Source organism: Parus major, chromosome 3 (genome assembly GCF_001522545.3).
Source record: "Parus major isolate Abel chromosome 3, Parus_major1.1, whole genome shotgun sequence".
NCBI lineage: Eukaryota > Metazoa > Chordata > Aves > Passeriformes > Paridae > Parus > Parus major.
Window position 1 is genome coordinate 68,825,039 of NC_031770.1, and position 23,131 is coordinate 68,848,169.

General features: G+C 46.6%; 1 long non-coding RNA gene across 12 annotated transcripts; it reads left to right on the plus strand.

Annotated features, from left to right (window-relative positions):
- The first annotated feature begins 5,036 nt into the window (after nt 1-5,036).
- Nucleotides 5,037-20,848, plus strand: LOC107201994. Of its 12 annotated transcripts, none has more exons than XR_001520509.3 (6): nt 5,037-6,577; nt 8,445-9,045; nt 9,589-9,746; nt 11,053-11,307; nt 13,913-14,043; nt 16,878-20,848. It is a non-coding gene; the product is annotated as an uncharacterized LOC107201994 (long non-coding RNA). The 12 variants fall into 12 exon arrangements; XR_004496451.1 differs by lacking the exon at nt 11,053-11,307 and having other exon boundaries at nt 5,039-6,577; nt 16,878-17,172; nt 18,899-20,848; XR_001520508.3 differs by lacking the exon at nt 11,053-11,307 and adding an exon at nt 15,884-15,994 and having other exon boundaries at nt 5,040-6,577.
- Nucleotides 20,849-23,131: the final 2,283 nt, after the last annotated feature.

Below are 23,131 nucleotides of genomic sequence, written 5' to 3' on the forward strand. Positions count from 1 at the left end.
AAAAAAAAAAAAAAAATCAGATTAGGAGCCGGAGCGGCCGCGCAGGGCGGCAGCACGGGCCGGGCGGTGCCGGAGGTGCCCGCGGCGCTGCCCTCCGCGCCGGCGGAGCGGCGGCCGCTCCCGCGGTGCGTGTGTGCGTTTGTTTATGTTTCACTCCATGCGGATGCAGAAGTAGCTCCAGCGGGAACCGCGCTGTATCCAGTCCGGAGAAGACCCCCCGCGCCCCCGGCGCCTCCGAGCTCGCTCCTCGCCGCTACCGCAGATACCTTGCCTTTTGGGGGGGGGGTGGTCCTTTGCGCCCTCCGTCGGCAGGAGGTCAGGGAGAGGGGTCCTTTGGGTTACGCCGAAGACTTTTTCTTTCTTCAAAACGCCCTAAAGGGAGCCGAAGTCTTAGCATACATCCAACTGTACACTAGCGCAAACCTGTCACTTTGCGGTGCCCCCAAGCCACACGCAAGCAACACCCCAAAAATCTCACAGCCGACGGAGCAGGGGGCAGGATAAGGCCACCCCGGGGGCAGGTCCGTTTAAAAAAAAAAAATAGTAATAAATCCTCCTTCTTCCAGGGAAAAAGCAAACAAAACGGGAACAAATCAAATCGCCAGTCTTCCAACAGGTCCAGTAGCTTTAAGCCCTCCCTAGGGCTGCCAAAGAGAATAGGTTTTGTTCCAGCATCAACACCACATTCATAACCTCCTTGCTCCTGCTGCTGCCATCTTGACAGTTTTTTCCCCCTTCACTTAAGTCATTTAAAAAGCGCAGGCAGACGAGGCAGGGAAAGCCACATCGGGAGGGGCGGGAGGCGGCGGGGGGGTGCTGGATCGACAGCCACCTCCACAACCGGCAGCAATCGAGATCCGAATTCACGGGAGGAAGAAGCAGCGCTGCTGCATGGTTCCTGCTGCTCCTGCGCCTTCAGCTCCAGAGAGCCTTCCCTTTAAAGGCGAAGGATGGGAAAACGGCAGAGCGCCCGCTCCCCCTGCGAGCAGCCGGCGAGAGGCAAGCGATCCGCCCGCGCCCAGCCCGTCCGCCGCCGCAGCCCGCCCGAGCAGCCTGTCACCCTGCTCGCCGCCGACTTCCACATCCCTCCTCCTAACAACCACCGGCAGCAACACAAAGTTATAGACACACGCAGGGGGACTCAACCAAACCGCACGGCTCGGCACGGCCCGCCCACGGGCGGGCGGAGGGCGGGCGGTGCCGCGCAGGAGCCGCCCCGATGGGGCGGGAGCGCAGGGGCGGGGGGAGCCGCCGGAGCTGGGCGGGCTGGAGAAGCTGCCCGCACCTGGGGAGGGCCGCGCTTCTCTGCTCGCCGTCCCTGCGGCTACGGAGCCCTGGCCGGCCGGGCCGGTGGAAAGCGCTCAAGCTTCTCCAAGTACCCGCTAAATCTTTCCACGGGTGTTTCTTTAATGTACTTGTTTCCACTGGTCATAAATTATTGGTGCACGAGATAGTCTGGTAAACTTTAAAATACAGAGTCTAATTTAGTAATTCTTCGAAAACGTTCACTCTGCCTGTGGGCGATGCCAGGAGCATGTTCAGACATGTCCACACGTGAATACAATCCCGCTGTACCTCCTCCTTGGCGGTCATGCCCTAGCAGAAGGCCCTCCAAAGTAGCTCATTTGAAGACACAGTTAATTATGGGTTGAATAAAGGGGTGACCCACAAAACCAAGGAACATAAAAGCTATTAATATGGATGTAGTTACAAATACTTCACGTGGCATCTTCTATGTTCTCACCTGATACTGACCTAAACTGTGGACTAGATTTAGTCCACCAATAGCATTGTTGCTGAGACAAGATATAGACAATAGCATGGACTCAGAAGCAGGTGTTCTTCTGAAGCTTTGCTGGATAGAATTAGCAGACAAATTAAACTATTCCTGACATATTGCATTATAGACAAGTAGAGAGATTTGAAAACCATTCAGTTTGATGAGAAAAGAGCAAGGCCCTGATCCTGCATGCCTTACACATCCTGCTAAGTAAGGCCTAAGACCCTTAGGGTCCAGTTAGGTTTTGAATCCAAGTGGTGCTGAAGTTAGGAATAGTTTAGTGTGATTTTATTACAAGGGACAGCATTTCAGCATGCATACAATTAGTCCCTGGTTATCTAAATATAGCAGGAGACACTGAATTAATCAGAATGAATGCAGGTTCGAGTAATGGAAATAATTCTCACTGCAACTCCATTTTGGGTCACAATGTTGAGTGCCTTGCCATGGCTTTTGTTGTAACATGGCCCCTGCAGGAATGCGAGGCAGCTCAAAAAGACACCAGCTACTCTGCAGTTGTGACACTGGCATTCATGTGTATGATTTAGCTGTTGGTAGGGAGGAAAACTGCAGTGGCACTGAAGAGCCAGGAACCAAGTTCAGACAAAAAGTCATGGTGAGAAGATGCTTATTCCAACACCACATCTCCAAGGAGCCTTTCCTTGTGGCTTTCAGCAGTTAGCCAGAGAAGGCCGGCTGCAAAGCTGTGACTGGTGCTCAACCCTTTCCCAAAACTAGCTACTGCTTGGGACTGATTTTGACCACTGCAGAAACCACCACATGGAGTGCATCCTGAGGTTCCAGGGAGGCATAGCACTTTGACCTTGGGCTGGGTTACAAACAGCAAATCTAGTCTTAAATGATATTATCATCTTAATTTATTTATTTAATTGGCATTGCATTACTCTACAGGCACTGCTATTAGGTCTCATTGTACTGGATGAAGGCGCTGCACGTGGTTAAGAAATGCTCCACTCCCTGGCAGAATTGCAGTCTAAGTGAGGCAGGAGAGGGCGGGAGAAAGGAAATAAGTAAGTAGTAACCCTATTAAAAAGATGATGGACTGAGGCACTGAACAATTACATGACTGTACTGAGGTCATACAGGAAGCCCATGCCAGAACTGAGAAATAAAACTGGATCACCTGAGTGCCAGCCTTCAGCAAAATTATCTGTCCTCTTCAGAATTCTCTGGTATATCAGTTGCACGACCTTTATCACACGTCATGGTGCCAGTTCTTCCCAGCTCCATGCACCGTGTGTGCCCATGATAATGCAGTTTAGGGGCGTAATTAAAACCACAGTATAATTGTTCCTACACATTTTTCTTATGAAAAGTGCATAAGCAAAACAGAAAGACACAGGAGCTCTGCTTATTGTCGTTTCATGGCTGGGCCCACTGAAATACACATAAAAACTGATCAAAATTGAATCTAAAGCTTGCACAATTTTCAGTCTCTTCCTTTAAGTACTTTCATGCCCCAAGGGTGGGATTTTCCAAAAGGCTCCATTTATGGGAGTTTTATCACTGACTTCAACAGGCATAAAGTTAGGCCAGCCCTCGGGCCATTTGAAAGCCAGCTCACTTACTTTGCCTACTTAGACTGCAAGTGTTTTAGGGGCAGGGCTGCGTCTTCCTCTGCATCTCCTTTTATCTACTACGGCTGCTCAAGCTGATGTGGGGAATGTGTGTGCCTATCACAGTATCTGGATTATATGGATCTGGCAGGCCCACAGTCACATGGCAGCTAGAGAAGTGCAGGTGACATTTCTGGCTTCACCTCTCACACAAATATCTTAACTGCAGAAGCAGGGCTGGAGCTAAAGTCTCATGGGGGGTGGGAGACCTGGAATTTCTTATCAGTTCAGCATTATGGACATCTCCTGTAAAGTGTACTGCCGCTCAATAAATGAATGTTATATTGCACTTAAGTTAAACAATGGCTGCGCTGTCTACATGGACCTCACACGAACAAGCATATCATGGGTAGTTTTGTAAGGCACCTGCAGCCTGGTCTGTGAGCAGTTTGTGTCCCCTGCAATAACCCTGTGTACCCCTCCCATTCACCCTGTGAGAGAGTGGCTCCCTTAGTGTGTTTTTGTTCTTTCCACAGTTCCCTACTGTGTCCTTTAAACACAGACTGGGCAACAGGCAATAGCCTTTGTGGCTGATTCAGAGCCACCTGGACGCTGATGATTAGAAAGAAATGTCTTTTATAAACCAGCCAAAATCAAACCCCAAGAATCAAACTTTAACTTTCTGGCCCAGTTTGGCTAAAACTGGCGAATGGGTTTCACAGTTGTTATGGAAAGACTGGCTGACTGGCAGTCACAGAACAAGGGTCCAAACTGTGCCATGGAAACTTGATGGGTTTGCCAAAGGCAGCCACTGATTTTTAACTATGAAATTTTCCCTGAAGTGATGAACAGAAACTTAAAGATCGCTTCAAGTTAGACTCTTCCAGCATTATTTATGAGCCTGCAATACTGGTATTTCCCTGAAATCCCTCTTTTAATGTCCCATTGAAGGAGCATTTCAGCTTCTATTTTAAATCAATAGCCAAGTCCTTGATGCAGCATAGATGTGACCCAAATATACTCTGAGGGCCAGGAAGAAAGGTAAGAGGTGGGGAAAAGCAAAAACTAATTGCGTATTTTAAACCCTTTTAAAAAACCTGCTCTTTAGGCTGACGTTGCTCAAAATCTTGCTTCGTAATGTTTAAATTCTTGGTGGTACATGTAGTTCTTGAGTTTATACTATTAGGGTGCAGTCAAATTTCTCAGATACAGCAAGAAATTCCACCTTTATTATTATTATTATTGATATTGGATTATATGAGAGAATTTTGACTTGTGAAGATAGACAGCTCTCCCCCTTAGCTTAGGCTGGTCCGAGTGACCAAACACCGTTCTGCCCCGCCACTGACTCGTTGTGCAACGCGGCCGTGTCCACTCAAGCCCGTCTCGGTTACCCCACGTCGGGTTAATTCTACCCACTTATCGTTTAATTACTCCATCATTATAACTTAACACCTTCCTGCGCCCACACAGCGCGGGGAGGGGGAGAGGCGGTGCTGGCCCCGCCCCCGGCTCGGCCCCGCCCCCGCTCCGGCCCCGCCCCCACCAAGCTAGGCTGCGCCGTGCGAACTGAATGATGTCATGCTCCGGGGCCGCGCGTGACCGCCGGGGCCCGCCCTCGCCTCCTATTGGCCGGCGCCCGTCGCCCGTCAGGCCAGCGACACCTCCCATTGGCCGGCGCCTCCGCCCCGCCGCCGCCCCTCGGAAAATAATAAACAATCGAGTAAAATGCGGCGCGGCGGCCGCGCCCCCTCCCCTGGAGCTGCCCCTCGCCCGCAGCCCTGCCGCCGGAAAAGCCTTTCCTGAAGGCGCCGTGGCGCTCGCACGAAAATTGCCTTCAGCCAGAAGCTACTGCTGCTCTGAAGACCAAGTAAAGCCATCTCTCGGCTTTCCCCGATCCTCTTGTCTCAAAGCTAAGTTGTGCCAGGCTGCAGGTGCCCTCCAGATACGAGCTTCGAGGCAGTGGAGATCTGTGTACGGTGGGAGGGGAAGGGACGGGCTGGGTACGTGTCTGGCAGCCAGGTGTGCCGATCCAGTGTGCCAAATACCTAGAGGCAGGGCAGAGACTGGGAGACCTGGAAGCCACACCTCTGAAACCGTGACGGTTGTCTTCGCGGGGCAAAAATCGTCCCCGAGGTGACTGTCCTGTCCGCATGATGCTGTGCAGAGAGATTCATCCTCAATTCTTACTTCGTTGTGGTGGTGCTTACACAGCACAGCCCTAAAATAGCTCTCACAACCCTGCTTCCCTCTACCTGCAAACAGAAGGCGCGCTTGTACAGCAGGGGATTTAACCGGGGACCAGGTGACGGGAATGAGGGCTGCAGGAAAGGATTTACCTTTTCTCAGGCTCGCAGCCTGGCCTCTCTTTTTGACAGCAGGTGCCCAATACGGCCTATTTCACTTCCTCCAAAGAATTAATTATTTTCTCTTGTACGTGGCCCCTGGAGGAAGAAATCTAAGCACCTCCCTCATGCTGTCATCCTGTATTTCCAGTGATCAGAGCACTTGTTCAGGAGCTGAAGATGTGGCTCCTGGTCCTTTTCCCAGAACTTTGTGTTTTCTTCTCTGACAGATGTTTGATGTAAAGTACATAGAGCACACTTTCAAAAGTGGACTGAAATCCAAGGCTGCTCCCTTCCCTTCCCCATGGCAATGTTATTACTGCTAGGTCATGGCCTCTCCTTGATTGCTCCCGTGAATCCCGAAGCCCCACCCTGTTCCCCCAAGCAGCAGTACGGGTTCAACAGGCTGCTTGGAAATGGAGCGCTTGTTAGGTTAGCCTGCCTCCCTGGTACGATACTCTTCGGCAAGGTCAGAGCGAGGCATCTGAACCCCGGCGGGCAGAAGAAGGAGAAAATGACCTCGTGTCTCCTGGTGCGAGGGGCACTGCAAGGCACACAGGGGGAAGGAAATCTCCCCTGGGAAGTTGAGGAAGGGTTCAAAGAGGTTGGTGAAGTGTTAAGCAAAAGCAGTCAGCGGCTTAGCACATGGTGGGGAAGTCGATTATAAGCATTTGCAGCTGGTTCTCTCTCTCTCTCCTACCTCGGAGGAACTGGGTAACTGCTGACTCAGGAGATGCAGTCGGAGGAATGGGAAGGGGGTCATGTTTCCTGAGTGCCTGTACACGCCGCAGAGCGATGGGATAGCGCCGGGCACCTCCTGTCCCGTCTTGGAAGAGCCATCACAGCGGCGTGCTCTAGGAAGCCAGAGCCTGCTGGTATGTGTTGGATGTGCTCTGAGCAGGCTACGCAGCCGGGGCCGTGGGTCTCGTCTTGCATGGAAACGTGTCCGAGCTACGAATTCCAGCACTGGCTCCAGGGGGAAGACAGGCACAGAGCTGCCCAACACGGGGTGGTTGTGGGTATGTGAAGGGCAGAATATCCTGCATCTTGAGATGCTGACAACCTAAAAATAGGACTTCATTGCCTCCAGGATTAGGCATCAGTTGAGCAGGGGATTTTAGGAGGGCAGTTCTGAACTTTAATGCCTCGGTTCTGCCCCTGTCCTGTTCTGGTATTAAAGACCTTACGTTCCTTGCAGCTCATGTGGATGTCACTCAAACACGCTCAGGGCATGCAGTTATAGCGACTGCACTGCAAACTCCTCCTGGAATCTGAAAAGTTGAATTCTTCCATTTGCACACACCCTTGCCTGCCTTGCAAAATCATTTCCTTTAGTTTAGCAAACCAAAACTTCAACTGAAGTCATTCAGTGCCAGTTTACCTATGGAGAGGCAATGACAGCATGAGTGAGAACTGATTTTATTGGTTTTTAAATTTATTTTTTGGGGGTACCATTTAGGTGAGCCCATCTAGTCGAATACATGCTGATCTGCTAAACAGCTTGCTGCTTCTAAACACAGTAGTACTCTTCATAATTGACATGTCTAGTTTAAAATAGAGGTATTAAAATCCTCGTTTAATCATAATGGACTTTTTTCCTTGGAAGTAAACAGGGAAAACTGGGGAGGAACTCTAGCTGAGGTCTGACAGATGTTCAAGTATGTGAAGCTTAAAGAGGAACGTGTGCTATTCAGTTTGCTCACAGAGCCTTTGTGACCTGTGTCTTCGCAGTAATGATGACACAAGCTTTTTTGAATAAAAGGAAGAAATTAACTGCCGTGGCTAATTGCACCCTTGCTAGCTTGCTAACCAAGGACACCATTTGACTGTGAAAATTGTTGGTGTACCCAAATCTCTCAGCTGGAGAGAATATCCAAAGTGAGAGTGTTCCCATATCTCTGGGTTAGAAGGGCTATTTTAAAAACTTCCTCTAATTGGAAAATTAAACACTATTGCTTTAAAACAGTGGTGCACTGCTTTGAAAAATTAAGATCATATGGAATCATTTATTGCTTTTCAATATGTATTCAGTCTCTGGTGCAATTTTATGTACTCGCTAATGCATAAAGCCTTTTGGAGCAGGAATAAAGCACCACAATGCATGATTTAATGCTGTAGGGTCACCAGATCTGTTTCACATTACTGGATGTTTCAATCTGCTGAAAAGAAGGGGCTGTTCCCAAACCAATGAAACAATGATGGGGAAAGGGGGGGAAGCCCATAAATCTGAAACACTTTGGAAATATAGTGCACATATCAACAAAAACTTTCAAAGGATTCAGTGGGGATTTGGCTCCATAGGAGATTAAAATTATGTAAATTTATATTAAGTAACAGGAAAGTTAAAACTAAGTCAGTATTAATAGTACAATACTTGGTTGCAATTTAAGGCATCTTAATAAATCATGTTTTCAAACAGTACAGGCCTACATAAGCATGTGACTGTAAGAGAAAATAAGAGCAAATAATCCGGGAGTGCACAAAAGTGCTTTTGTTTGTAGTTCTGTGGTCACTGGAAGTGCCTATTCTTGTGCTTATTCACAAACACCTCTGGCTCCTTCTTCCAGAAATCCTATCCAAACGTTTTTGTTCTGACTTCGTTAGAGGACTTTGTGCTTTGGTTTTTTTTTCATATGACTTGTTCAGTCTTACAGTCTCCAGTCTTTCCTCTGGCAAGGGACTGAGATGGGTCTGATGCCTTTGCTGCTTTTTTTTCATTTTGCCTTCTTTTTCCCCCTCCAGAATGACAAGCTGTGGGGCAATCTTTGCTCTCAGGGCCTGGGCATTTCCCTTTCACTGGTTCAGCAAGGATCAACAAGAAGAGGCCAAGTCTGACAAGTAAACCATGCATGGTTTGATCCACCTGGCAATGAACTCTGGAGGCATGGGAGGCAACCTTTCTGCTTTTATCATGAACCTGAGAGCAGTATAACCATCTGGCTAGTTATAATTTAACAGAAACCCCATTTTTCATCTCACTGTGGTGGTATGCTTTCTTTTAAATGTCAACTGTAGAGTCTCTCAGTGAGTGGGAGCTTCAGTTTTGCTTTGTATTTCTTACAGATCCTGACAAAAACTAGTCCACCAGGTTACTGAGTAAGAGCCATATTCCTTCTTAGAGGCCAAAGCACACGAAAAAGAGTTTGCAGTAACTATAATACTTCAATCAAAATATTTTTCAGTATATATTTGTCATTTATAGCCAGTAGAATAATTGACTGGCTCTTTTATTAATTTTGAAAGCTTACATTCTCAGCAGCTTTATTAAGCAAGTAAATTAATCTTCAGCTTTCCTGTAGGACTGGAGCTTGTTCATCATGGCTGTGCCTTCCATCATTTTTTGGTAATTGATAGTAGTAATTTCAAATAAGTTCAGATATTTTGTTAAAAATAAACAGAGTATGCATATGTCTTCTGGATCAGCCCCTTAATGTGACCTCTCCTGTCTGCTCAAATTATAGTATCAAAACAAAAATCTTCAGGAAAAATTGAGCCAGTTGAATGAATGCATAATCAGTATTAAAACCAATACTATGTGGACTAATTGCTGTCTTCAACTAAATTACACCAAGATCCTATATTTTAGCCATCTTAAATAAAATCCTCTTTAAAGTTCTTTCAAGCTTTTTGTCAGTTTAGGCATGCATTCCTATTTTAACTTGTATGTATATTTGTTAGGACTATTGCTTGTCTGTAGATGGCAATAGCATTACAGTGCTGAAGTGGCCCCCAGCCTGTGAAATAAGGCTGATGTTGGTGAGCATTAACTTTGAGAATGCAGAGAAAAAATATTGCCTTTTTCTTTTCTGTTTTGTTGGGTTTTTTTGTTGTTGTTTTTTTTTTTTAATGTCTGCAGCACTGGCAATGGGGACTGTTCTACTTGCAGGAATGTTGGGACTAATCATGTGAGAAAAGATCCTGGAGTGATGAGGCAGCGTATTTCCCATGTCTGAGGTCAGGATTTTTTCTGTGAAGCTGACCTTTAAAACAGCCTGAAAATGAGGAACGTGGCACCAGCCAGCAGAGCAGGAAGCATGAAATTATGTAAGATATGTTTCTTCTGCATATGAAATACTTTTTTTTTTTTTTAAAGCTCCAGGTTTGTGATTCAGCATTTTTTGCCACTGAGATATACAAGAAAGGGGAAAAGTCTGTAGCAAAAAAAGAAAGTCCCTATTGTTCTAATCAAAGCCTAATAAAATATTAGCCATCAGGTATTTTTGTTCCCTTATGATGAGCTGGGGTTGAGATTATATTTTCCCAGAATCGCTCTCCCCTCAACCTCCTGATCTGAGAACACTGGAATAGAAGACAAAGTTTTATTTAGGCACAGCCTGGGCACCTTTTCTATATATAATCTGTGTGAAGTGCCTCCAGCTTTGTTGGCATTGGATTCCTGGGTGACTGCTGTTTCAGCTCTGACAAGCAACTGCAGGACAGGCAGGTGATGAGGAAGCTCCAGGGTGCTGGCACCCCGTGGATGTTTGGTGCAGGACAGGCAGGTCAGGGACCCCTCAGGGCTAAAGCATCAGCTTGGGTGAGGTTGCCAGACTGGGTTTGATCCCAGATGCATGGTGTTGCAAGCCCTAGACACAAGCTCTCCTCTCTGAGCTTATGCAAAAGTGCCTTTACTGCCTTTTTTTCCTTCTTGCCTTTTTGTCCTGTGCCCTTTCCCCTGCTGAGATGAATGAGGTTACATTGAGAGGTTTGATGCAACTGCTGGATGCCCCGGCCTGTTGCTGCCTCCCTGGTCTTAGAAACGTTGCTGACCTCTTTGGAAGGAGAAAATGAGGGAGCAATTTCATCTTTCTCCCTCCTTGGAGTCTGGTTCTGTGTTAAGGTCACATTTACTTCTCTTGAAAAAGGAGGTGGCAGTGGCAGGGAGCACTCCCAGATAGTGGAGCTCAGCTGGGTACACAGAGAGACTGGTCCCTGGCACAGGTGGCCCCAGGATATTAGCATTTTCCCAAACAATTCCCAGGTATGGGCATAAAAAGCCCATATGCCACTAAATGTTGATGGGTAAGAGGGTTTAACAGCCTGTACACATCTAGTCTGTGCCCACTGGATAAATCTTTTACCCCTATGGATGTGGTCTGGGTGTGCCTGGGACGATCTGTGCTGAGAGCAGAACCCTGCACAGGGGCAGCCTCGCTTTCCAGTGTTGAATTATGTCATGGGGAAGAAGGGAGACAGCCTTGTCATGCTTTCCCTTTACCTGCTGAGATGGCAGCACTAGCAGAGGTGACTGATGGCTCTTTTTTTGGTTGCTCCAAATGCCAGACAGAAGGAAGTTGGCTTGCATCTGCCTCAGACTCTGAATAGATTTCCTTTTCTTTTTCTTTTTAAGAGTCCTGAGGGACAAACAAATGGATATAAGCACGTACTGTATTTGTGAGACTAGCACTGGGATGGCTTGCATGTTATAAATTGATGTTGAAAAATGGATGGTGGAACATTAGAGCCACACAAAATGATTCAGAGCCTGAAGAAAATGCTTCACAATGGGAGACATGAAGCACTTTGTCTCTTTAGTTTATCAAAAAAGGCCGAGCAGAGAATTGATTATGATGGTGAAGGAACTTCCTTGGAAGAAAAATATCAGGTACTGAAAGGCTTTTTAATCTAGTGAATTATGGGAATGTGTTTCAGCAAGCTGAAATCAAATACATTCATATGAAAAACCGGGCACAAATTTATTGAAATTAAGGTGGTTAATCACCATAACGAGCTGTCGGGGTAGTTGGAACATTTTCCAGATGTGTCCAAGCCAAGACAGGCCTGTTTCTGAAGGGTGTGCACTAACCACAGTTACAAGTGGAAGGGACACTGCAGTCAAGTCTCAGGCAAGGTAAACAGGTGAGGTTTGAAGGACCGTGATGTGTGACAGGCTTGACTAACAGCTCCCAATGGAGCTGTGAAGATCTAATGGTTCCCATGTGTGCTTAACCTCTGAGAGGCTGAGAAAAACAGCACTTAGCAGAAAGTGAGAGGGAGGAATCAGAATGACAGCCTCATCTCTGGCACATTCCTGTGACCTCTATTTCTAGAAGGACTGTGTCTTTCACCTGTTTGGGGCTTTACTAATGTTTGCTCTACTCCCAACACAAGAACAACCTTTCTCCAGTCCACAAGCTCTCTGTACAGATTCGCATCAGCACCTTTAATTTTAGAAGAGTGTGAGTAAAAATTTGTAACGCTCAGCAGCTCAGTGGTAGCTAGGATAAGTAGTTTCCTTTTTCATTTTTTTTTTGTTTTTTTTTTTTAATTCCATCTTCTTAAGCTTTGGACTTGCCTGTTCTTCATGCCTCCTAGTTTCCCTTGTATCCATTTCCTTGTATTGCCTTTGCCACCAGGCTCAGAGTATTTTCCTGCATTGATAATCTGTGGTGCAGGATGTCTTGGAAGATGCTTCCTACCTATACTTTGACAAAATAAAACCTGTCTTTCTTGCAGAGATTTCACATGGGATGGGTATGTCAGTGATGTGCTGTGTAGATAAGAGCTTGTCAGGAACTTTTTGATAAAGTACCTTTCATCCAGAAGTACATATTTGTAGTTGCTGTAGCTATTGACAGAAACACACTAAGGTATCCTTGCAAAATACCTGCAGTCTGTATCTAGAGAAGTGCTCTAATTTTAAAAACAAGGCTCCTTTTTCAGAAAACCAGTTGGTGGTGGAGATCAGGAATTTCTTATCTCCTGTTGCCTTTTTCTGGGGTCCTGTTTATTCCCCATCTGCCAGGGATGATGCAAGTATTTTATTCTCTCAATCCCTAAAACAAGTTTGCTCACTTCCCCTTGTTCTAAAGGGCAGTTATGTACAAAGTCAGAGCTGAAACAAGTAATTTCACACAGCATCCCTATCTTCAAATTGGAGAGACATGGATTTAAAAGGTGGACTGTTTGATGGATAAGGCATTGATTGGATGGATGCAGCCAGAGAGTTGTGGTCAAATCTCTATGCCTAGGTAGAGGCTGGTGCCGAATGGTGTCCCTTGAGGCTCTGTCTTTTTAGTATCTTTATTAATGACAGTAGGAACAAGTGCACCCTCAGCAAATTTGCAGATGACAAAAAGCTGAGCACTGCAGTTGGCACAACAGAGGGAAGGGAATGCCATCTAGAGGAACCTGGACAAACTGGACCCACTAGAACCTCATGGGGTTCAACAAATGCAAGGTACTGCAGCTGGGTCAGGGCAATCCCAGACAGTACAGATTGGAAGAACTCATGGAGATCAGCCCTGTGGAGAAGGACCTTTGGGTTCTCGTGGATGAAAAGCTGGACAGCAGCCAACAGGGTACACTTGCAGCCCAGAAAGCCAAACACATCCTGGACTGCATCAAGAGGTGTGGCCAGCAGGTCAAGGGAGGTGATTCTGCCCCTTTGCTCTCTGAGTCCCCACCTGGAGTGCTGCATCCAGCTCTGGGGTTCCCAGCACCAGAAAGATGTGAACCTGTTAGAGTGAGTCCAGAGGAGGCCATGAAGATGATTGGAGGGATGGAGTGCCTCTCCTGCCCAGACAGGCTGAGTGAGCTGGGAATGCTCTTCTCTTGATGGAGAAGGCTACAGGAAAAGTTCATTGCAGCCTTCCAGTACTTAAAGTGGCTTATAAAAATGAGGGAGAGAGGCTTTTTACATGTAGCAATAAGACAAGGGGGAACAGTTTTAAGCTTAAAGAGGATAGGTCTATATTAAAGGTTAGGGAGAAATTCTTTACTGTGAGGATGGTGAGACACTGGTACAAGTTGCCCAGAGAAGCTGAGAATGCCCCATCCCTGGAAGTGTTCAAGGTCAGGCTGGATGGAGCTTGAAGAAACCTGATCTAGTGGAAGGTGTCTCTGCCCCTGGCAGGGGGTGGGAACTAGATGATCTTTAAGGTCCCTCCCAACCCAAACCATTCTATGTTTATATGAAATGAAGGGGTGGTGTTGTCATCCAGTTGTCATGCAGTTGTTGTCAATATCTACAAAACATTAACCTGGTTCATAGACTCTCTAGAACAGAGAAGTTAGAGGTAGAGCAGAATTTTGACCTGAGATCTCTAAATAGTGAGAGTCCTGAACTTAATTTTATGTGGGGAAAAAAAACCCCCAAACATTTGAAGAATAAAAAATTTTGGGGGGTGGGAGGGGGGGGTCATGTTTGGTGTAGATTTGGGGGTCTTTTGGAAGACACACAAGAAGTTTTTCAACCTGTTTTCCTGAAGCCGTCATACCTCTGGAAAGCAATAGAAGTATCTGCATGAGCAAAGATCTCCAGCACAGGAAAGTACAGAGGATGTAAGAAGAATAAGGCTTTGGCTGGAGGGATGGAAGTGCTGAAGACCTGCAGCCACTGGTAGGCTTTTCTGCAAAGACTGCAGTTGCAAACAGACCTAGGCAGGAACTCACCTAGACTTTAAGAAACATTTAGTTTTAGAACTTAAGGACCCATGTTTTAATCTGAACTGAACCCATGAGTCTAAATCTTCTTCAAACTCTGGACTAATGTTGCTTTTAACCTTACCAAGCTACAGCTTGGATCTATTTGTTTAGTCATTGGCCAGATGAAGGTTATTCTTTGTCTCAGAGAAAAGATTTACCTTTGCTCTCTGTCTGAGATTAGCTTACTGTTGTCCCCACAGTTCATCTGCTTTTATATGCATACCCTGCTGCTAAATGTGGATAAAATAGGCAGATAGTCCTTTTACTCTCTTTCCTTTCAGCTTATTGATGCAGGATTTGGTCATATGCATGGTAATGTGTAACTGAAGGATGTTGTCCCTCTCCAGCTGGCTTAGATCTCACCTCTAAGCCTGTACTCAAAAAAACCTACCTATTCTGAGCAGCATGGGAACCTCTCCAGGGCCCAGAATGTGAAAATTAATCAATTCTTGTAGAAATGTTTCTGTAATGCTATGGAATCCAGCCAAGAGACATGATGAATGTGAAAACTGTTTTCTAGGACATCCAGTTTCATTTAATTTTGTCATGCCCATAGAACTTTTCAGCAAATGTCTGTATCCTTCCATCCTGCATCCTTTTGTGATGTGGTTACCCTGGCAATCCAGCTGACTTTCCAGAAAAGCCAGCTCCATCAAAGTTCATTGACTTGCTACATTAAAGGCCTTCAGTAGGCTTCAGCATCTATTGATGCCAGTTCTTTCATGGGCCTGGATGGTTATGAGAAGAGATCTGCAGAGAGGGTTATTCTCTAGCATAACCAAATGCTTGATTTGAGCTGATTTTTTTCTTTGTTTCTTCTTCACTCTACATGGACCAATAATCTTGAAACACTGAGGTAATTTTTCTGCATATCATCAGACTTCTGTTCCAGCAGATTCTCTATAGGGGCAAAGTTTTCCAGGAAAGGTCTCTTCTTATGTACCTCCCTTCAATGTGTTTGTGCAATAGTTTAACTTGGAAAAAATCTCAATATAATTTATTCCTTCAGGCAAGCCACAAAGGGACCAATGTTTAAACAAGTTCATCTATATTTTCCACTTGAATTTAGCAATTTTAATGCTTGAGGATTAAGAAATAGAGCCTAAAAGGCACTTAAGTATGCAAGAACCCCGAACACTGAAATGCCTGACTCCCTGAGTGCTATGTGGAGTGCTTGCACTTTAAATGAGGGGAAAGTTTGGTGCCTCAGAAGAACAGAACCTGAATGCACAAGGAGCTGCTTGCACCAATCAACAGAGGTGTGAGCCTGGAAGGGGAAATCACATGGGGAAGACCAAGCAGACAAGACAAACAACAAAATAATTTAGAAAAAACCCAAACTGAACAACAACCCATGAAATGTCAAACAGAGGTTGACCCATCCCCTCTAGTACCTTCTAGTTTCTTTGCTCGTATTTTTGGAGATGATACAGTCCATACATTCTCCTAGGATTTGTCAATGGATAGGATTTCTGCAACCTAGACCCTGTGGGAGGAGGAGGAGAAGTGGAGACACTGATGATGAAGGGGTGGCAGAACAGGATTAGGAGCTTCTTGAAGCTCTTAACCATAGTAAGCCCAAGCAAGGGCCATCTTTTTTTTATAAAGGCATAGTCATGGGGGTATTTTTGAGGAGCCTGTCATAAGCCAAATCCTACAAGTGCTCCAGATTTCAGAGCATTGGGGTTTCAGGCTTGTTCAAAAGCCAGAATCCTGTAAGTCTGTTCTGGATATTGTGATTTTTTTGAGAACAGAATCCCAGCAGAAAACCACAATAGAGAGATTTCTTCACTGATATACAGAGAGCAACTCATCGACACAGCTGCCCTTGAGTGTGGGGAATTCACTGCAGCACCTGAAGTTGTGTGAGTCACCGTTTCTTGTAAGAACACCTGTTTGTGCAAGGAGCATCCCACAATTACTTCAATCCCAGAAATAGGTGGCACTACCAGCTCCACTTGGCAAAAAGTCCCCACATGCAGGGGCAGCAATGACCCCCAACGAGAACTTCTGCACCCCAGAGTGGAGACAGTCTTCCATCACCCAGACAACACACTGCCAAATATGGGTTGGGCAATTGATGGGTTGGAGACAGGATCTGGGTGGATCCCTGTCATAAGGTAGCCAAACAGAAGCTTTCCAAAGGCTTTTTTGGGGTCTGCCTGCAGCATTGCTCAGGAGCATGCATGCCCTGTACCCTGCACCAAAGGATCCTGTTGGCGCTGTGACTGGGACAATTCAGCCTAAGTCATGGCATCTGGCCATGGGAAGAAGGCTGGGATAGGATGAAGCAACATGAAAGGGGTCATAGCACCAGGAGAGTTCAAGAAATTTGGACAGTACTCTCAGGCACATGGTGTGACTCTTGGGGATGGTCCTGTGCAGGGCCAGGAGCTGGACTCGATGATCCCTATGGGTCCCTTCCAGCTCAGTATGTTCTGTGATATAAGGCAGCTCAAATTTCAAGGAAGCCCTTGCTTCCCAAAACCAAGTTATAATTGACTGGTTGTGTATAAAAAACATAAATCTATTTAAACACATAAATCATGGTGAAGGTTGTGTCATCCCTGTCCCGTGGAAGGTTCTGCTTTCCCACCTGCCCCACACTTCTCTGTCCAGCAGCTACCCTGCAGCCCCTCACAACTCCTCTGCCCCCCATTTTTGTGTCTACCCTCCCTGACATGGGACACAGAGCTGTATCCCATGCTGGGAGTGTGGCTGTTTCATGTCTCCTTTTTTTTTTTTCAGCTCTTCACAGAATGGAGGGGAGCTTCTGAAGATTTTCCAGTCTGATCCCTCTGCCAAAGCAGGGTCACTTAGAGCAGGTGACACAGGAACATGTCCAGGTGGATTTGGAGTCTCTCCAGAGAAGGACACTTCACAGTCTCCACGGGCAGTCTATTCCAGTAACATAGTGAAATTCTACCTCATGTTGAGATGGAACTTACTGTGTTTTAGTTCATATCCATTGTTCCTCTACCTGTCACTGGGCAGCACCGAAAGTAGTCTGGCACCATCCTCCTGGCTCCTGCCGTTGAGACAGGTGTAGATGCATTAATGGGATCCCTTCTCAGTCTTCTCTGCTCCAAACTAAACTTTCTGAAAGGGGTCTCATCCCAGGCTAGTACAGCGTGTTTGCCTGACTTTGTTCTCGGCCTGGCAGTGACAGTCTGGGGTGTATTTTCACCCTCTCCTTGCCAGGCCGCGGGCCCGCGCCGCCGCCGCCCGGCCACGGAGCGCGCCCGCCATCTTGTGGGCTCTGCCCGCCTTGCAGGCCGCCCTCAGCCCAACCCTGCGGCGCTCGGGGCTTCAGCGGGATCTCCAGAGCAGATTTAGAATATGGAGGATAGCTGGAACTAGAACAGGTTTCCAAAAAAAAGATGCGGATGCCCCTGTAAGTGTTCAAGGCCAGGTTGACTGGGGCTCTAAACAACCTGGTCTAGTGGAAGGTGTCCCGGCCCATGGCAGGGAGGTGGGAACTTTAAGGTCCCTTCTATCCCAAGCTGTTCTGTGATTTTGCAAACAAGAGTAGGAGAAAGCCGAAAGCAGTGTCCTAAGGCAGGTGTTCCCTTTTACCTCTGGGAAATGGCTGATTGCAGAGGGAGTGGGTGTGTTTCCAGTGCCCCAGCAGGTCCAAGTCTTGTGGGGAACCTGGGCTATTTGGATGACTCTTGTTATCCTAAGGAGAGGTACCCCCACAATTCCTTGCCAATCTAGGATTTAATAGCCCAAGCCTGCTAATTTTTTACCATCAGAGAGGCCAGGGTGTGCAGATTCTGGAGAAGACAAGTGAAGAACAGGGAATGCCATTTGACTGGAAGCGCCACTGAAATTGCAATAAACAATGAGGGCGTTTGATGAGAAATTGCCTGCTTGGCACTACTACAACAGCATGCTGAAGAGAGAGTGAGGCAAGTGCATGCACACTTCTTTAGAAAAGGCTGAGCAACAAAATTTTTCCTCCTCTGAGGCAAGAAAAGGGATTCCAACACACAGTGGAGCTAGATGATGGCGTATGATGTGCCCAACTACAAAAGCATTCCTACAGAACTAGGGGCTAGCTTTCCCTTCTCAGTCAGTCTTTCATGATAATTTACTGTTTATCCTGCCTTAGCCCAGACTCTCTGTTTTGCCTGGATAATGGAACAGTGGTACATCAATTCACTTAAAATACAGCATTGAACTTGTCTGTTGTCACTGATGGTAGATGCACCAAAGTTAGAGGAGAGGGACCCACAGATCCTAACAGCTTCCCTAACATTTCCTTTCACCAGGAGCATCTCAGCCCAAGTGAAACAGTAAAATCTCCCTAGAACCTGTAGTATGACAGGCTTTGTACACCTGCCCACATGCAAGAGGGGCATTCCCCCTTCCACAGGAGATCTGTGGGGTGAAGGTAATAGGAAGATGGGAGTTTGTGTCTGTTTTAAGCCAAGAAATGGGAAGCTCTGCTGAAACTCGTTTTGCCTTACTTTTACCGTCTGCTTATCCTATTAATATGCAAAAAGTATTCAGCCATCTTTCTGTTTGAAAGACAGGAGGTAATAGAGTCCAACTTCTCTTTTGTAGGGACCCATCTTCCACCCTAGTCATGTACCTAAATACATTGGAGGATTTTGACCCAAAGGCTGAGACTTCTGAAGCTCATTTCTTGTTTGAGACATAGGCACTAATTAAAATAGGCATTGTGGCATTAATGGTTCAATGGCTTCAGCTCTAAATGAGCTGGCAAAGGTGTTCTCAGCCCAGAATTTTTTTTCTATTTCCAGCTGTTGCAGTTGATCAGAGAAGCAGGTCATAGGATCACAGCATCATAGAATATGCTGAGTTGGAAGGATCCCGCAGGATCATCTAAGTCCAACTCCTGGCCCTGCACAGCACCACCCCAAGAAGCACACCTTGCATCTGATAGCATTGTGCAAATGCTTCTTGAATTCTCTCGGTCTTGCTGCTGTAATCACTTCCCTGGGGAGCCTGTGCCCAGCTAAGGGTGAAGAACTTTTTCCTAGTACCCAACCCAACCCTCCCCTGGCCCAGTGTGAGGTCATTCCCTGTCCAGGTCCTGTCGCTGGTCACCACAGAGAAGAGATCAGTATCTGCCCCTCCTCTTCCCCTTTCCACAGTGCTGCGTTCCAGCCTCTCATTCCCCGTCTGTCCGTGCATCCAGGATGCAGAATCCGCCCCATCCCAGATGCAGAGTCCAGCACTTTTCCTCAGTGAACTTCATATGGTTGGTGACTGCTCAGTCCTCTGATTTGTCAAGGTCTCTGCTGGGCCTCCCTGCCCTTGAGGGCTTCAACAGCTTCTCCCAATTTAGTATCATTGGCAAATTTATCCAGGATCCCTTCAGATTCTGCATCCAAGTCACTCGTGAAGATGTTGAAGAGCACAGGGCTGAAGATGGAGCCCTGTGGAACTCCACTGGTGACAGGTCACCAGTCCAATGTCACCCATTCCCTATAACCCTTTGTGCCTGAGTGGTGAGCCAGTGGCTCACCCATGGCATGATGTGTTTATCCAGCTGTGTGCCTGACCTTTTGTCCAGAAGGATACAGTGAGAGACAGTATTGAATGCTTCACTGAAATTCAAAAAGATTACATCAACTGGCTTCCCTTGACCAGCTAGGTGGGTTCCCGTGTTGTAAAATGAAGTTTGACAAGCAAGACCTTCCCCTCAGGAAGCCATACTGGCTGTGATCGATGGATGGTGGTTTCCAGTTTCCCAGTTGATAGTGCTCTCCTTGCAAACCTTGTTCCTCTTCCACACCAAGTCACTTACAACGCTTTGCTTCTGATTCATCATCGCCACGTCATTTTGGAAAACTGAAATAAATGCTGGACCAAACCAAGAACTGCAGGGCTGCCTGGATGCTGTGGAGGTTAAATAGCAGGAAGCCAGCTGTCAAACCTATGAGTGTGACAAAAGGAAGAGCTGAGGTGGAGGAGTGGGATGGAGGGTGCCCAAGCAGCACCATGCAGGCCACCAAGGGCAAGAAATGGGATGAAAGGCAGTCTCTGTTCAGAGGGGGAACACTAGTTAGTCTGAAGAGGAAAAGGGAATCTGGCAAGGACAAGGGTGCAGTTTTGTAATGGTACAGAGGACCCCTGGAAAGACCTTGAAATGAGAACAATCAATTAACAAGCTGCTGTGGCTTCAGAAAAGCCATTATAGACATACTGATGTAATGAGCACATCTGATGCACAGAAGCTATTTAACCTTCAGCCTCTTGCCTTGTAAAGCACCTCTGGGGCACTGGGTAAAGCTGTTAATTATTAAGGTCAACCCTAGCAGACAGAGGTGTCCTCAAGTATGGATTGCTGTGATACACTCAGATAATTTCTCCATTATGTCAATAACTAATTTCCTGAATTGTTCAAGAATTGACAGATTAGCATCCATTAATCAAGTCTTAACTCATGGCTATGGGAGCAGTTACAGGCCACAAGGACTGCAGAACACATTCATAACTCCTTGAGCACATGTAATACATATACATAGCAGCAGCTTGGTGTTGGTAAAACAAATAACCAACATATGTAAAAATGCTGGGCAGGCAGTGGCAGGCACCAGCTTGAGCAGGTGTCTTGATGTTTGTCCTCAGGTGCTCTGAGAGCACAGGATGAAGTCACTCTCACTTTTAAAGAACTGTGTATTGAGGAATTGTAAATTAACTGAATAATAACCAAACCAAAATACCTATTATATTCACTACCAAAAGGACATTTTTATCTTTTTTCTGGGGAAAAAAAATCCATACAGCAAACATTTTATGGATTTAATAAGTGTGACATTTTACACTGTTCACTCTTACGCTGCAAGACAAATCTCATTGCTTTTATTTATGCAGGCCATATAATTTTGTGTACCTAAATGCAAACATTTTTTTCCAAGCCCAGCCTAAGAAGAGCCTTTGGAAACTGCAATACAGGTAGGCAAGAAATTCCTTTGCTTCACAAAGCGGTTTTATTGTTTTGCCTCAAAGCCAAGCACGACTGGAAAAGCAGCTATCCTAAGTGAAGGGATGTGGTGAAGCTGCCTGAGCCTGGCACACTGGCTGCGTCCAGCTTGTGCAGGAGAAAGGAAATGGCCGTGTGACTGCATCACAGCATTACCTGTGTCTGCACTTACCTGCCTGAAACTATTCTGACTGCCTTAAACCAAAGGAGGCTGGGGAGAAACAGGAAAGAGAAGGAAATGGAACTATGATGGTGATAAAGCCTACTAATACCAACATCCCTTCAGGGGGATCGGTGGGGAGCGAGGCACTGGAATAAATGCTGCCTGCCTGCTGCCAAAAGGGTGACAAGCTGTTTTACCAAGGCCAGCAATGAATACAAAAGGATATTAAAAAGATATTAAACCTTCCCCCAGCACAGATGAAAGGGCTGGGGACTGGGGGTATGGAAAGGAGCTCAGAGCAGCTTCTTAAGAAGAAACATTACTGGACTTGCAGCTGCACCTGGGTGTCCCAGCAGGGGATTTCAGGGGCTTGTCTAAGCTGCTGAAAAGGTGAAAAAGGGGAAGACCCAAGCACCAACACCTCCCTCAGGCTTAGGCTTGTCTCCTGGTTTGTGGCAGGTTTCTGGCTGTACTGCCAGCTATTCTGCCCCAAAGGGAGAGTTTCAGCTGTCCACTGCAGGCTGTTTGGAGGGGAAGGGATTGGCAGGCAATGTTCAAAGACAGCAGTTCTGTTTAAATGCCAACACTGGGAGTAGGGTGGGCGAGACAGGCAGGGGGTGCCAGCCCAGTCACAGGGCAGTGAACATAGCAGCAGCCCTCATCTCCTGAGCTTGTGCCCTGGGAGAAGTGTCAAAGCTGGAGCGGGGAGGGACACTGCTCCCTTACCTGGAATGATGTCTGGCATTTTTCCCCCCTCCAGATATCCTTTACTAGACCAGTCACTACCACCTTTCCCAACAAACCTCATCTCACTTGTATTCCTTAGGCTGCCATGGTCACAGCATCACTGCTGCAGCATCACTGCAGTACCTGTGTACAAGGGGCAGGTGGCCCTGGGAGAGGTCACAGGGGGAGAGCAAGCCCAGGTGCACCACAGGCTGGAGCTGTCTGCCCACTGAAACTGCCCAGGCGGCTGTTACTGAAATTTAATTTGCCTGGTGCATTCCATGGACATTTTAATCAGCATTTCCTACAATCTACTTGGCAAAGAGGCTCGATTGGCAGCTGCCTGACTGAATGGGCTTTGCACCCAGTCTAACCTTCTCCATTTGCAATTTCCAGTGCTGGAAAACCTCTCTGTCTCACTTTCAGAAGTTTCTATAGCAATCACAGCCATCCTAGTGAAGCTCTGGAAATGGCAGCCCATTCAGATTGTAATTTTGCTGGACAGTGATTGCTTCTCTCTCCACTGGCCCCTGAAATGTTACTTTTTGGGAGACATCAACTGCAGCTGGAGGACACTGGTCCTCTGCCTGTGTTTCCAACCAACTTTGCTCCCCCTGCCCCCGTGAGGAACTTTGTTAGCTGTTTACAGTGTGTGAACCTCGATTAGCAAGGAAGTGTTGCTGGGCACATCATACCTCAGCTACAGGGAAGACCTGACATGAGTGATGCTCTTAACAGGCCTGCAGGAACAAACTTCACCACCCAGCACATCATCTTGTGACCTGAACATTATCCATCACTGCATGTAGAAAAAGTTACACAAGTGTGTTTGCCTTTGCTAATTGTAAAAAACCAGAGCACTCAAAGCTTTTTTTCTTCATGTCAATGAGCTTACTTTTCCTGGTTCAGTTGACTTCAGCTTAAACAATCACTTGATCTTTTGTTCCATGCTTCATTTTATAGTGGTTGTGATTGCTCTTAATTACTGTGACACTGAAGAACCATGTGCTAAAAATACATTAAGTAACTTCTTTCAATAAGAAAATGTGGTAGAATTATCCTACCGCTTGTGAAGAAATCAGTTAACCATTTCTTAAGCTCTTGTAATAATCTTCCCCTACACTTTTATGGCTATTGTTGCCTGCTGGAAAAATT